The following is a 16470-nucleotide window of genomic DNA, read 5'->3' as shown; positions in this document are numbered from 1 at the left end:
CAGTGTGCAAACATCTTGCGTTTTAGATCTTCATTCTATAGTTGGGCTATAGTTTCTTTTCACTTTTATCTTGTACTCCACAGAAACAAAGGAAATGCCGCCACTGTGAGAATCTGCCCTTTGGGAAAAATAATGTCTAAATAAATAAAGAAATATAATAAAATAAAATAAAATTAAGAAATAATAGGAAGAAAAGAAACAACGTTTGAGATCTTTGAGTATAGAACATACTACTTAACATATAATTTAAAATAGTGGTATTTATGCTCACTGTTTTGATTATCAATTAAAAATGATTCAAACAAAAATTAATTCATGCTATGTATTGTCGGAAGCTTTTTCAGAATTAATAGGAGAGAATGTGATAGTGACGAATATTACGAAATGAATGTATTACGTGATACGCTTCATACAGGTGATATCATTAATAGACATCACGCCTTATTTGGAGTAATGCAATTGCAGATTTTCTGACCTTTACTTTCGACCTTTAATTAATTATTTGAACAACTTGACCGCTGCCAAAAACAAATAACTAAATATGTATTAAGTAGTCATTCAATGTGCATGTAAGATAAACTAGGTTAAGTATTTTTGTTAAACGGAAATCTCTAGGTAATCGGTTTCAGAATAAATTCAAATCATTTTGATGAGATCGGATGCGATACTTGGTGAAAATGGAAAAAAGTACAATTAAACAGTCATATGACTTTCACCGTACATGTATTCGGGCCAAGCATATTACAGTTTCTTCTACGACCATAATTAGTACTTTCAACTGATATATAAATATTCCTCCATTTCGACATGTAATCTCTGTCTTTTTCTGTTTTTTTCTTATTGTTTCTTTTATTTTCTTTCTGTGTTTCTTTCATTCTTTCTTTATTTGTTTCATTCTTTCTTTCTTTACACATTAATAGGGAGCTGGTCAGAACATCCACAGAAAAACTCCTACACAAATTGACAAAATCTTCCAAATTTCCGAATGGTCATAACCCTCATAGCCAAAGCTCCCACACTCACAAAATATCAAATTGCCCACCTAATCGGCCATAAATCTCACACAAATAGACAAATATCCCAAATGTAGGAACGGCCATAACTTTCACAGATAAAATTTCCACACAAGTAAGTGGTCATAACTCCCAACAGTGATTACTCCCACACAAATGGATAAAACTCCCACACATAGCAACGGTCACAACTCCCATATAAACGAACAAATCTGCCGCACAAATTGACAAAACTCCCATACTCAGAAATTGTTACAACCGCCCAACAAATGGACAAGACTCCCACATTCAAGGAATATGTAAACGCCCACACAACATGTCCTAATCCCCACACAAATGGACAAATCTCCCAAATGCACGAACGATCAAAACACCCTTTTATTTCTTTTTATTATTTTCAGCGTGTGAAACTTACAAGACGCGCAACCAGGATCACTTCAATATGTGGGAGATTTGTCTGATTGTGAGGAAGTTCTGTCCATTTGTGTGGTAGTTGTGAAAATTTCTGCGTTTGGGAGTTTTGTCCGTTTATGTGGGGAATGTGACCGTTGCTATGTGTTGATATTTTGTCCATTTCTGTGGAGTTATGGCCAATTCTGTTGGCGTTTTGACATTTCTTGAGTGTGGGGATTTTGACTGGGGTACTATGACCGTTCGTGCATTTGGGAAATTAGTCTGTTTGTGTTGGAGCTATGACCGATCGTGTGGACGTGTTGACATTTCTTGAGTATGGGAGTTTTGTCTGTGGAAGTTTTGACCTAGAACCCATTAATAGACCTTCAAAGCAAAATCAAACAGTGGGCGCGCTTCCTTTCTTTACGTTGCGCACGCGAATTGAACTGAAAACAAACTAAAACGCGTAAGTGGAAAGACGACCTAAAATGAAAAATGTTTAACGGTGTTATCGTAGAACGCTCATATTTGGTCCATCTGCTTTCATTTAACAACAACTTTCAAACGATGTGCTACTTGACCCACACGCGCTCTTGCGATTTGAACATTTTCAGCAGTACGCAATCTGAGACGCTGCGAAGGACCCAGAGATAAATACTAATACTTTGAAGCACTGATTTTGGCATTATAGCACACGCGATTTCCTGTTTCCGCTTCTTTATCACCGTTTGAATTTATGGTGGAGGCCATAGATTTGACTATTACGTTTTTGCTGATATTTTACCGGCCACAATTTTTCACGAGATTATTTTAGAGAGCTGAGACTTGTTCCATATTCTTTCCTTTCCCTACAGTTTTCCAACGAAATCGTACTCGGCCACTTACTATTTGCAATTTTTGATTTCGACCCCGCGTGGAACCCTTCGGGCGGCCGTGAGACAGCACTTTTTGCTTTGGTACGTTGTACATTTAAAATGATCAAACAGGTGTTTTTCTGTTTGGATATCTGTCTCACTATTTGCGGTTTTGTAGGGGTGATAACGAACTTTCGAGACACCTTGTATATTCATATAAGTGGCATAGTATATGCATTCGGAAACATTTCATTACAGTTTCGTAATAGACGTCATTATTATTTTCGGTTGTTATCTAAACCATCTTACACTTCAATATATAATCTCCCTCTCTTCACTTGTTGTTAACCACAATGGAAAAGAAAACTTATAAAATGTCAAAATTGCGTAAAATTCTAAAAATTCCCCTTAAATTAATTTGTATCAGTAAAATCATTAAATAATTTTATGTATGGCTATATAAAAACAATTCATTTACTTTTGTCACAGTTTACAAAGTAAATAGTGCTCAATATAGTTATGAGATTAGAGACAAAACTACACCTGTGTTGTGGTACGTCGTTTAACCGAATAATCTTCAACGCAGAAAGCATTCAATAGAAATGTAATTTACTTATTTTAGCATATCTTTTGCAACTTTCTTTGCATTAAAGTTATTAAGTTAATGCAATTTGAAGTAGAAACAGAACATATTGAATATTCATTAAAATCATTTTATCGTAATAAATAAAATGACATAGTTCTTCTCATGAATGCACATTTAAAATTTTATGGTTCGAAAATATTTTCAAGAACATAGTTTGACAAATTAGCATAAATAAGACTGACGTAATTCACAATATATGATTTATTTCCATATATTTTAAATTTCTGATCAAATTATCAGAAAAACAAAGCTGCAATTCCAATTTTGTTCATTAAAATGTCAACAATACTTTTTTTCTGACAACCTATACCAAATGTAGTAGGTAAGATTAGTTGTTAGTATTGGCTTTGCATTCAATTTTCTCATAATTTAGTATTTTTAAACGGTTGAGTTAATTCAATATTTAATTGAGTTCTGTCAATGATTTCTCTAAATTGAAATCTCAAAATTTAGTATAACAGAGTAAATATTTTATTCCCGTTTACAGCCTAAACGAAGAATACTAACCACTTTCTATTTTCTTACTGAATCATTACTACAAACCAGCTATTTTATAATAGAAATTTTTCAGATATAATTACCTTGGTTGTTAATCTAATGAAGAATACTTTCTAATTTGACCGAATCTTAATACCACTCTTGCACAGTGAACATACCCAGTGACCCACATTTTTAAGTATACTCAATTATTTATGTTGGGGTTACATTATTTATGAACTGTACTAAAATCTAGTGATTCATATTACGTGAATTACTTTTTTATTCTTTAATGATAATCAATTTCTTTATACTTCATTTTGTTGAATCCATTTTAGAGTTAAATTTGGATAACTAGCTTCACCAGTTGATATTTGAAATACAAATTGAGTTAGGCTAATTTAGCTTTCGTTTTTAAATATTTAAATTATTTTTCAACCTTTATGTTTAAATATTTAAATTATTTAAATAGTTACTTAAATAGTTATTCGTGACTTTTTTCTTAACTTTTGTCAATTTATGTCAAAATAATGAAATTCGTTATCACCTGGCTCAGAATGAAGAGTTTGTTCAAAGAATTATTTCCGTATTAATTTGTTATGATCGTGTACTCTGAGCGTAAATAGTTATTCATTTTGCTATCTACTTTATTTCGTACCTTCTATTCCATTTCCTTAATACTGTATACCTCTTTTGTTATTAATGTAGGTGTTTTCTTTAGTTTACCCATTTAACGACTACACTGTATCTATTGCATTTATTCCAGTTTGTTCCCAATTTCTTTTGTATCAGAAATAATACCACCTATAATAAAGCCCGGATAGCGTATTTAATTAATGAATTATATATATTTTCTTCAATAAATCATAGAATACTTATCATTTAGGTAAACGTGTTAAGGTGGATATCTTATCCTGATATGAGTTTGTAATTACTCTGCCTTCTATAACAGTAGAAGAATTATTTCACTACTTTGTAGTATTTATCTCAGATAAAACAGAAAATACTTTTGTATTATTTGAACATTTCTAGATAGATCAATAATACTCATTATGATGGGAAGTTTCAATACAATATTTGGTTGTGAATTGGTGGTTTATGTTCTTTGCTAATAATAATTCAATAATTTGGTAATCTTCGAATATTGTTTAATAACGTTACTCAAAGCTAAAGACGCTTGATAGAACATTTTTGCCTACTACACGGTTTTCCTTTTAATAAAAACAAGAATTTGCAGAAATAAATTCACTCTAATCGAACTAATATCCTAATAGACATACACATCTGTAGTAACGTAATAACTGAACAATGTGCATTCTAGCTTCGGTTTATTTGGTATGTTTGATATACATAATTGTTAAAATTCTACCTAATTTGACATTGTTCCTCTAATATATCTAGGGTCTAAAATTCCATTTACGAATTAATACAGTGGTAGTTAGTTATAATAAAATTAACCAAGAAAATCCAATGTTGTTTTTAAGGTACAACTACTACACAATCATGTTTACTTCCAGCTGAACCAGGTAAGAACAAATTAAGCATTTCAGTTAAATTAATATTTGATTCTTGTATATGTATTCAAAAATACTTCATGTTTTCCCTTAGTTGGATACTAAAACATTAATACATCTTTTTCATATTTCATGTATTATATAAGAGGATCCATTATTTCATTATCGACTCAAGCGTGACTCAAATTTCTTTCACACGTCTAATTTTGTTATATTTTTTATACTTACCAATCAGCATATATCTTCAGTGAACGTGAACTCTTCGAAGACGAGAACAAGTAATAAATATAATTTATATGAGTGACGAAGTGGACAGTTTTATCATTTGTAAATAGCTCCTGTTTAGATTTTGTTTACCATGCTATATACATTATACATAAGGCGACATTTCTCTCCAGTATTAGTTACCATCACAGTCGATAAAAAAATATAATTTCAGTCAAGATTTATTTCTTAAACCCTTCAGTGTGGGTGGCGAGTTAACTCGTGCCTTCAAGACGCACCTGCCGTACGGATGGCGTATATATACGCTTTCATTTTGCTCTGGCTATTTTGTATTGCGTATGGCGAATATACTTGCCCGTATTATGAGTAATGTTATTCCCTACAATATTTAGCGAGTTTGCGCTCACCTAGAACCCCAAGAGACCACACAGAAAAATGTATCTTGATCTGTTGAGGCATTCCCAAATTTTGTGTAACCTAACCAGTTGATGATGATGATAAGAATAAATACGACAATGACAAGTCGTATTTATTCTTGTCGTTTAATATAGTAGCTAATTGGAAGCAACAAAGGTCATAATGAATGTGATTGCTGAGAGGTTCAAAAGTTATTAAAAGGTAACAAATTCCAAAGTTCTAAAAACAAAATTACACTTTTTACAGCGGCTCGCATCTCAAAATTACGCACTGAAGGGGTTAAGTAAAATGTATACTTCAAATATATAGTTCTTCTAGATCCAATTCTACGTGTTATATGGGCTATGAAGAGACTATCAATCTCTTGAAGTTAGGATATATGGTATTTTCTTATTCAGCAGTAAATTTTATTGTCTTACGCACTGAAGGGGTAAAGTAAAATGTATACTTCAAATATATAGTTCTTCTAGATCCAATTCTACGTGTTATATGGGCTATGAAGAGACTATCAATCTCTTGAAGTTAGGATATATGGTATTTTCTTATTCAGCAGTAAATTTTATTGTCTATCTTTTCTTGTACCTGTGTTTCATCTTTCCTACCATCAAATTATATAACTTTAGGTTACACATCAAATTTATTTTGTAATGGTCTTCTTATTTTCTGCCTTTCAATTCGGCTATTACTTTTGTATATAACTAAGAACGTCTCACGTTCAACCACAGTATCATAAGATACTGAAAGCATCTTATGCCTTCAATGTATCCGACAACCTGAACCTACCATTTGCTAAAGCTATGGCAGCCAGTTTCAATCGCAGCTGATGTTATGATGGTGAACATTAAGAACAGATGGTGAGTGTAAGTTTCGTTCACTAATGTGTTCAACATTTTCTGTAATCTCATTCTCTAAGGAAATCTCTTGACGACGCTAATCAAACAAATTCTTAATGTTCTTTGTAATGAACAAATTTCCGTTCAATAATAAGTAAACAGTATTTTGTACAAGGTATTAAACAAGTGATTTTTAACTATTTAACGAAATTTTGACCTGAATAGGACAACTGAGAGTAGTATCCGATTTCGAGTTACTTCTCGTGTATTTTGAGATATCTATGAAAAACTATCGCTATATTAGAACTATAAAAAATAAGCGGAAATTTATAAGGGATGTCTCAATATGCAAGATTTTTGACAATTTGACGAAGCTTTGAATTTGATGAAAGGACGGAACTTATGAACCGATTTCAGAAAGGATTCTACAGTTACACCTTTAGATATACAGTCCGCTTTTTAGAATTATAGGAATTCGATTTTAAAATGTAACTTTTTGTAAACCGCCCTATTATAAAATAAATTCTGCATTTGTCATGTTAAATTGTGTAATATATCTAGTATTAATTACTTACACGTATATAAAATTATCAAGTACTGGCACACATACTATATATGGAATATTATTGTTATTTTTAGGTTTACCAGCTCATTTATCCAGCATTTTTAGAGTTGAAGAAGGTAAGATTGTCTTTAGAATATTAAAATATGAATATTTAGAAATTTGACAAATATATTTGCAAGGAATATATACTTATGAAAGTAAAATTTTAACAATTTTCAGGAATACGTTACCTGTAGTTACGTTATTGAAAAATCACAATCAGCAGAATATACTGGGAAGAAGTGTTAATCTTAACGTAGCATAAATTGTTTAAGCATCAAACCAATAAAAATTAACGGCTAACTTTAATGATCAACATTAGCAATATAACAGTTTGTTTAAATTTGTGCTAACTTTTTTGACAGAATGCATACTATTTTCATTAATTCCTTTTAGGTGTCAATATACACCAATATGAATAGTAGGAACAACTCGTTTACAAATTTCACTCAATATATTACAAATCTTTCATTTTTCTAAATATATACTACTATCACAGAAGACGATATTCTCCTGTGAAATCCTAATCTAAATACTTACCAATCAGTGATCCTTCTTTTGAGCTTTCTATGGTGTTCTCTTAGGCATATTTTTTCCTAAAATATGTTTGTTACTTTTATTATATAGAAGGTTGCGGAATGAAGTCGCCAAAATTTATGTTCTTAAAGATCCATCTGTAAATAAGTTTGGAAAATTTTTAATGATTTCTTTTATTTTTCTCTTATTTAAGGATCAACTACTTTAACTGCAATATTCTCGTATACCCAGTTGAAAAAATGTCTGCAGTTTCCGATAACTGATTTTTAGTACTGACAGTTCGGATGAAAAGGAATCTTTGGATACTATTTACCCTAGCCGCTTGAGTGTAAAAGAGAAAATAATATCATGTTGTTCTAGAGGGTACGCGAAAACTGAATTGACTTAATAACTGTTTACATGATATATGGCCATTTACGATTTTATGCAAGAATATTAGATCATAATTTTTTTCTCTTGTTAGGATATATTTGCATTGAGGGATTTTAAACGTAATTTTTGAAGCGTTCGGGGGTGAGGAACGCGATTGGATACAATGGAAAAAACGAAATTATTATTTGTTTCAGATGTAAAGCATCACGGGCAGTAGCCATTGCTGTGCGATATTCCACGCGGTGTTGCCGGATTTCGGACTTCCCTTTCCCTTCTCGCTCTTCCGCCACTTGAGATTATGACACATACATTGGCAACATTATTCGCAATGTAAATATACTATTTCATCAAACTCCAGAATTTTGACTGTGCATCGTAGAAGTATATATAGCAACTGAATAACTTACCTAATAACTTATTCCAGTGGAACTGCTAAACGTTCGTCTTCAACACTACTTTCACTGTCGTCTATGTCAATTAATATTTCGCCATTGTCTGAATAAGACCCTTGTAAATTTATTATTATGAGTTCCAAAAAATGTAAACACAAAAAATAATTCTTCAAACTTCACTTCGTAGCACTTTTTATTTTTTTTAAAAGAAAATTCCGCACTTGTACTCTGTTTCCTTAAAGACATTGTCAACTATAATTTTGGAGAACAAATGAACTACCATGAAAGAAAGCAACCCAGATACTGATGAATTCTGTTTATGCTAGAAGAGATGTTGCTTTCCTACATACACAACTAGCTCCTTTGCTTCCATGTCTGTTCCTATAATAACATTTGGTTGAGAATTTATATTTGATGTAGGTCTCACAACAACAATACATCTAATTCGTAAGCAACACGATATGGTGGAGTTTGTTTTGGGTTCCAATAATTTATGACACCACTTAGACGCCTGTTGATTTTGCATCCCTGCTAGAGGAGTAAAGAGGGAGTACGTAATTGGCCACACATACGTAAGGTATTGAAACGAAGAAAAAATTCATACTGCGTTTCTTCTGTCGAATAAGAAAGAATCTTGCATGAAGGCAATTTCAAAACAATATTACGAATGTCCCAAACCTTCTCTTCTTATATATATATATATATATATATATATATATATATATATATATATATATATATATATAATATGAATCAAATTGCAGAGGCTTGTTATTTAATTCGATCGCTTACTATTCTCAAGGGTGTAGAAACTGGGGAAAAGAGGGCCTTGACTGTCCAAACTATTTCCGCCCCGAAATGAGGTTCATCTGGTATATGTTTAGTAAATTTATTTAATAGTTAATGCAAATTAGGAACGTTTATAATAAAATACGATTTAAAAAAAAGAAAAATGAAAACATCATCAATACAGTTTCTGTGCCTAATTACAAGGACGCTGATTTCTCTGTAATTTTTTTGGGGGGGGCATTCAGATGCAGAAAGCATATATGATGATTTTAGGACAATTTGCATTCAAATTATGCCTAATATTGCAAATTTACAAATAAAATGAGGGTGCCCTGGCACCCTCAGTCCCGCAGGATCGGCGCCCTTGACAAATTAAAACAACTAACATTAATTATATGCTTTATATTCTCATTTCCCTAACTGGACGCTCACCGTGTGATCTCACTACTATATTATTGCTTAATAATATCTGAGTTGATATTTTTTCGAGTTTTTTTTGCTTTAGTATTTTAACCTACATAAACACAAAGTTGGATAAACAGACTGCTAGAAACAGCATTTGTTTTCTTACGAATAGCTTATTGACTTATCTCTTAAAATCCGGTTTTCAACTTTAGTACTGTCAAGATCCGTCTTTTGTTAAGGTAGCATCGACAAAACATAATATGTGTATAGTATAGATGGTGAGTTGAAATGCTTTCATATTCTGAAAAAGGTCATTTGTTCTGTTTTTAAAGTGTGAAAAGCTTTCCAACCCCTGAAAATAATGTTCCCCTAGAACAACCTCTTGGTTACACCCCTGATTATCCTTTAATAAAAGTTGAGTTTCCTTTCCAAATCGAAGAAAAATCCTCTGGAAATTAGACGGGACTCAACGCTCGTTTTACTAATTGTTTTATATAGAAACCTTTCAAAGCGTGTATCGTGACAACCAGTTGTCATAAAAAGATGTAGTTTTCACGTATGTGTTTGTAATTCTTTTCTCTACTTCGTAAAGTGAGCAGTTAATGTGCTAATACAATATTTCTAATAAGCGCCTCTGCTGTTGTCAAGATTCGCAGTAGCGCGAGAAGTCAGTGTGCAGAACTGCTTGTTGCGAATTGTCAACACCGCTCAAAGCCAATTGGACGCCGCGTGAAGCCAATTCAAGGCCATGCTGCTTATCATTTGAAATCTGCTATAGTTACATTATTCATATTTTTTTAAATTTGAGTCGCTGCCAATAGCATCAGACAGAAGAACTTATAAATTAGTACGACAAGATTTTTCTGGTAAAAACCGTGTTACGAGGCGTTTATAAATGGAGCAACAAATTGAAAGAGCCATGATTGATTATTTTCAGAAAAAAAGTGAAAGTGATGGTAATTTTGAAATAGGTCAATAGGAAGTCACATCATTTTTATTTTTACCATACTTGTAAACAGTAGTGATAGCTGTTTCCTACTAATGGGAAAGATACCTGCGAAAGAACGATTTAGTAAACACGAAAGAGGTTGAGAATGTTAACTGGTAACACTGCGTAGCAAGAAAGTATAAATATTATCTGGCCCTAAGGCGCCTTGTTAGGGTAATAACAGGAAAAGAGAGAGTACTTCAGTTTGTTTGGTGCTAATAGAAGACAGACTCAGAACAGACAAATTGAAGAAGGAAGAGGAAGGAAGAAGTGGTGGGAGGAGATTAAGTAAAACTACTACCAAAAACTAATTAAACACCTTTGCGTTGTTTTCTTCATTTACAGAAGTATTTTTGTAGGTCAGTTTTGTCGGTATGCGAGAACTGTTTCTTCGATATTTATTAGTGTCCAGAAACGCTTAGGGTTTTACTAGTATCAAATCTTATGTGTTCAATGTACTCCTCATACATTCTTTTCATAATATATTTACTGTCTTCCAATATCTGTGAAGTTCTTGTAAGTATACTTACTGGGAAAATCCTTCAGTGGCTTCGAAGCATTTTTGTTCTGAAGTATATACTTACAAGGACTTGTAAGGAGCAGTGTGCTCATTAAATTTCGGGGAAACTTTGAAGAATGTCTTTTGAGGAAAGACAAAAAGTCCTTACGGAGAAACATCACTGCTCCTTACAAGTCTACGAAATGGAACATATTATTCTTGTTATTTAAAGTTTATTTAAGGTTATTTATGTAATTATTTTATTTATTCATTTGTTTATCTTTATGAATTAAATAAATTATAATTATAAACAAACATAATATGTTGCAGGTGTTTAATTAGTTTTTGGTAGTAGTTTTGCTTAATCTCTTCCCACCACTTCTTCCTTCCTCTTCCTTCTTCAATTTGTCTGTTCTGAGTCTGTCTTCTATTAGCACCACACAAACTCAGGTACTCTCTCTTCTCCTGTTATTACCCTAACAAGGAGCCTTAGGGTCAGATAATATTTATAATTTTTTCCTACGCAGTGTTACCTGTTAACATTCTCAACCTCTTTCGTATTTACTAAATCGTTCTTTCGCAGGTATCTTTCCCATTAGTAGGAAACAGCTATCACTACTGTTTACAAGTATGGTAAAAATAAAAATGATATGACTTCGTATTGACCTATTTCAAAATTACCATCACTTTCACTTTTTTCTAAAAGTAATCAATCCTGGCTCTTTCAGTTTGTTGTTTTATTTATAAACGCCTCGTAACACGGTTTTTTGCAGAAAAATCTTGTCGTTATTTATGTAATTATTTTATTTATTCATTTATTTATCTTTATGAATTAAATAAAGTATAATTATAAACAAACATAATATGTTGCAGGTGTAATTTATTCATGTATGTATGCCTGCATGCTACACACTTCTTATATTGTAACATGGTTTTGAAAAAAACACTGCAATTGATGGAGAAAAACGGACTACAGTTTCGATTTTAGCACACCGACAACCATAGAAGAAGCCACTTTAATAAAATAGAATATTTTTTTAAAATCGTGCACCTGTGTTATTGGTATTCCTAAACGTGTCATTAGAATGTCAGTAGCATTATGACATGTATTGACTTTTTACTGTCAAACGTTTAATACTGATACTATGTGTATAATCGGGAAATATATACTTATGGTAAATTTCATAGGAAAAAATATAAATACGGAAATTAGAATGAATAAAACAGGTGTTGCCAAATGGACAATAACCTTTTATTTCCGTTTTATTGTTCTTATTTACAGCACTCTCGGCAGGGGATTTCCCACATATCTGCCTATGCCGATCATAGACATACTAACGTTGTAGAAAAAACAGGCGAAATCATTATGAAATTATATTCCAACAACACATTTACAGACATGCCACAATACTTTTGGACAAGTGTGTACCTTCAGAACTTTGCCCTTGATTTAGTGTTGAAGTTAAAGTCACAAAACTTATTGTACACACTCAATTACGAACAATTAATAAGTAAATTAATCAATTTAAGTAGGCCAAAATTACGGGCATGTAGGGCTGTATTGGAAATTTTTCAGGATCAACTGAGCGAAAACGAACCAATTGATACATATTTTAAGAAAATCAAGAGTTATCTGTCAAGTTATGCCTCAGGCTACCGAGGAACAGAAAAAAAAATATATCTTTAGGTGTAAAGTTTTTTTTTTTTTTTTTTTTTACAAGAATCGCATTAGAAACATTTATAAGGGTTCAAGCTTTGCAGTCACACTTGGTTAACTTTCAAAAGGCGCAAGATCTTATGAAAAAGCGTGACTATGTAGAATTACAGCACGTATTTTATTCACTTTGTGACCAAAATCTACCAGTCAGTAGTTTAAATTCTTCACTAGTTGCTAGCGCTTCCTTTCCCACACATCATCAAAAACCAACTTATCCGTTTAGTAATCATACACCTTGTTAGCATCACTACAAATATCCCGCTCCAGTATATTTGTGCCTTCAAAACCACAACTAAAAGGTTCTTCGCAAACTCAATAATCTTCAAATTCTCCCTCCCGAGTTGGTAGTATACAAATCCCACCCAAACCGCTCCGCCTGCCACATCTAATTTCAAGAGCTCGAATATTTCATTACAATTTAGTAAATTACCCAATCAGATGGCCGAATTATCTCTTTTAATAGCTCCAAATGCTATGAGAAATTCACAATTTAGACAGACGGTCACAATAGGCAATGTAGGCCGTAATAATTACAAGTCAAGAAATACAAATAATGGCAACAATAACCAGTATAGAAATGTGAAGAAAAGCAATTCTAAGAATAACAATAAAAATAGTAATACACCTAAACCAGAAACGGTTACAGCTTGCTGTACGTGTTACAAGCAATGACATTCTTCTGACATATCTTATAGGAACAACAAACAAGGAAACGCATAGGGGGGTCCCAGGACAAATTTTCTCAAGAACATGTTCTGAGGGCTGAAAGACAGGAAAAAATGAATAACTAGAAATTACGAACATTGAAATCACTTTACACTGTGTCAGAAATGACTAACAGGAGACAGAACATAAAGTTAGTAAATCAGGAGCATACGTTGCTAATTGGTGTAATAACTAACAAAGAAAATATGCTGTAATAATTGATACAGGAAGTTCTTTGGCCTAAAACATTGATTACTCCAAGTACGCAATTAATTCATTTTAACACAAAAATTCAAGGAATTTCATCGTAAATCTGCGTTACATTGCTTTAATTAAATTCAAAGTTGGGTCAAGAACATTTTCATACTACTTTCAATTTATAAAGAAATCACCTTTATTCGGAGAAGATATTTTAAATCGTTTAAACGCCAAAATTGACTTACAAAGAAATACATTGTCTATACACAGGAAGCCACGGTCACCACAGTATCCAACTGAAGTTAATACTCAGGAAGAACTATCGGCAAGTGCCATTCATTCAATAAAACAGCATACATCATCTGACGTATACACTACACGTAAAGTTACCATCCCAGTTAGGACACATTTCTTTCTATTTATTAATATCAACAAATCGAAAATGGATATGGAATATTTCATTGTTTCTCTACTAGAAAATTTGATAGATAAATATGGATTACAGAATTTCCCTACTAAAGTACCTAGGAACAATTTCAGACGGTTAATATCTACTCCAAATGACATTAGCGAAAAATACACTGATTGCATATTTAGAAGAGGACTTGCAAGAAGTCGATATAAAAAGAGATCAGCAATTAAACGAACAAAATGACGAAACAATTTATAGATCTGAACAGGAAACTCAGTATAGACTAGATAAAGCTAAATCACTTTTTGATATTAAACTATTTGACATAAACCTAGAACTATTGGATGAACACAAAAAGGCTGTACATAATTTGCTTTTTAAGTAAAGGGATGTCTTTTTATATTCACCGAGAGACATAGGATATTTTCGCGGTTATGTTCATAAAACAAGGATAGACAAAAGAGCTTCTTTTCATCAGAAGTCACCTCCTATTACTTTGGCGGTGAGAACGAAAATTGATCTACAAATTAAGCAGTTCCTAGAAGCTAATATCATTAAACTAGTGACAGCTCGTTTTCATCGCCGCCTTTAAGAGTCCGCAAACGAAACACTTCAGAATTCCTCTTAGTTTTGAATTTAAAGACCTGTAATAAATTTAAGTAATATCTTAGCATACCACTCGAGTCCACAGACGACAATTTGCATTGCATTTGCAATCTTGCATTTCAACCATTGACAAAATATCCAGCTATTTTTCAGTTATTATTGCACCCTGAAAGCTAAAATGTACATGACCTTCGAGGTCAATCATAGCAGGAAATCCTATCAATTTCAAGGTGAGATGTGGGTCATACCACTAAAGCAGGAGGCCTAACTATAGCAGTAAAAATGCTTTTAGAAGATTTACCACTTCGTATTACCGCACTTGCGGATGACTTCATAATAGGGAACAAGAATTGGAAACACTAATTATCGGATTTGGAGTTACCCTTTAGGAGGCTAAGTGAACATGAATTTGGATCTAGTCCAAACAAGACTCCCCTGTTGTATTGAGAATTAGATGTATTATGATTTACAGTTAGTGGCAAAGAAATCAAAGTTTCCCCCAAAATTGTCAATAAAATACGGAATTTAAGAAACCAACTTCTAAGCTTGCCTTAAAGGGTTTTCTTGGTCTCTGCTCTTATTTCAATGCACACATCAAAAATTTTACGGAGAAAGTGGAGCCATTTCAAGTTCATTTGGAAAAAGCTTCAAGATTCAAGTGGGCATAACAACATGACGAGTTGTTTCAGAAACTTAAAACTGATATCATTCATGCCTCGTGCTTATTTCATTTCGACCCATCTTTGGAAATCCGTACATACTCTGATGCATCATTAATCTCGGCAGGTATAATTTTGGCATGTTACGGCCCTAAAACTAACCAGGAACGTGTCGTTTCCTATTACAGTCGGCGTTTTACCAAAGGCGAACGTAAGGAATCAACATGGCAGAATGAATTATATGCCTTAATACACTTAGGAAATTTCGATATTTTCTACTAAATAAAAAAAGTCAAGCTAGTAATAGACGATAAGTGCTCGGTTTTCTGACAAAGTAGAGAACGTAGAATATTCAAGTATTCTTAGCAGACTATAATTTTGAAATTCATCACATTGAAAGTCAACAGCATCCTGCTGATATTTTTAGTCTTTCAGAAGAAAAACAATAAATACAACGGGCCGAAGAACATGAAACTGATAACTTTTCTCAGACGAAGGAGGGTAAAGATTTTGCTTCTGAATCATTGGATCAAACCTTTGAAACTAACAAGCCCTTGACCCAATTTGGCTGAAGAGCAAATAAAGGATGCTTCATTTTCAGATGTTATCACTGTTCTAGAAAATAAGGAACCTAACATATTGTCAACAATCCGTATTGCGAAATATTTCTATCTTAAAAATTGACTACCATATAGTACATATATACCTCCTCAATTGGGACTGCTGTATTTTCTCTGTATACCAAAATCCTTACTAAACAAATGGTTTGATGGTACTCATAACAACCCATCGGCGCCAAACTTTGGATATACTATAACGTACCAATCGGTATTGAGAAAGTATTATTTTCCTAATATGATTGCATATATAACAAACAAGATAAGGTAGTGCACTCTCTGTAAAAAACTTAAGAATCTACCAACCAAGTAATCTGGCCCATTACTCCATCATCCTACTTCACCTATTGCTACTGCGTGGTAGTATGATTCAATTGGTACGGTCGGACAAGCAAATTTTAAACTCATAATGGTAGCAACTGAAATGTTCACTCATTTCTGAGTGGCAAAATTCGTAGACAAAATTACAGCTGAAGAAATTGAAAAATTTCTTATATATGAAACCATTCTTAAATATGGAGCTCTTTCGTACCTGTATTTCGATAGACACCCTGTACATAATGCAAAGAGATTACAAAATCTAGCGAAGTTTTACAAC

General features: G+C 32.7%; 1 protein-coding gene across 1 annotated transcript in view; it reads left to right on the top strand.

Moving 5' to 3' along the window:
• The first annotated feature begins 7015 nt into the window (after positions 1–7015).
• LOC145683820 (uncharacterized) overlaps positions 7016–16470 on the top strand; it is a 148620-nt gene continuing 139165 nt past the window's right edge. The window contains exon 1 of the mRNA XM_081755415.1: positions 7016–7053. The gene's annotated coding sequence lies outside the window, so the exon portion shown is untranslated. The remainder of the gene's footprint in view (positions 7054–16470) is intronic.

Source organism: Thermobia domestica, chromosome 4 (assembly GCF_964235325.1).
Source record: "Thermobia domestica chromosome 4, izTheDome1.hap1.1, whole genome shotgun sequence".
NCBI lineage: Eukaryota > Metazoa > Arthropoda > Insecta > Zygentoma > Lepismatidae > Thermobia > Thermobia domestica.
Note: the sequence above shows the minus strand (reverse complement) of the source record. Positions and strands in the feature narration are given on the sequence as shown.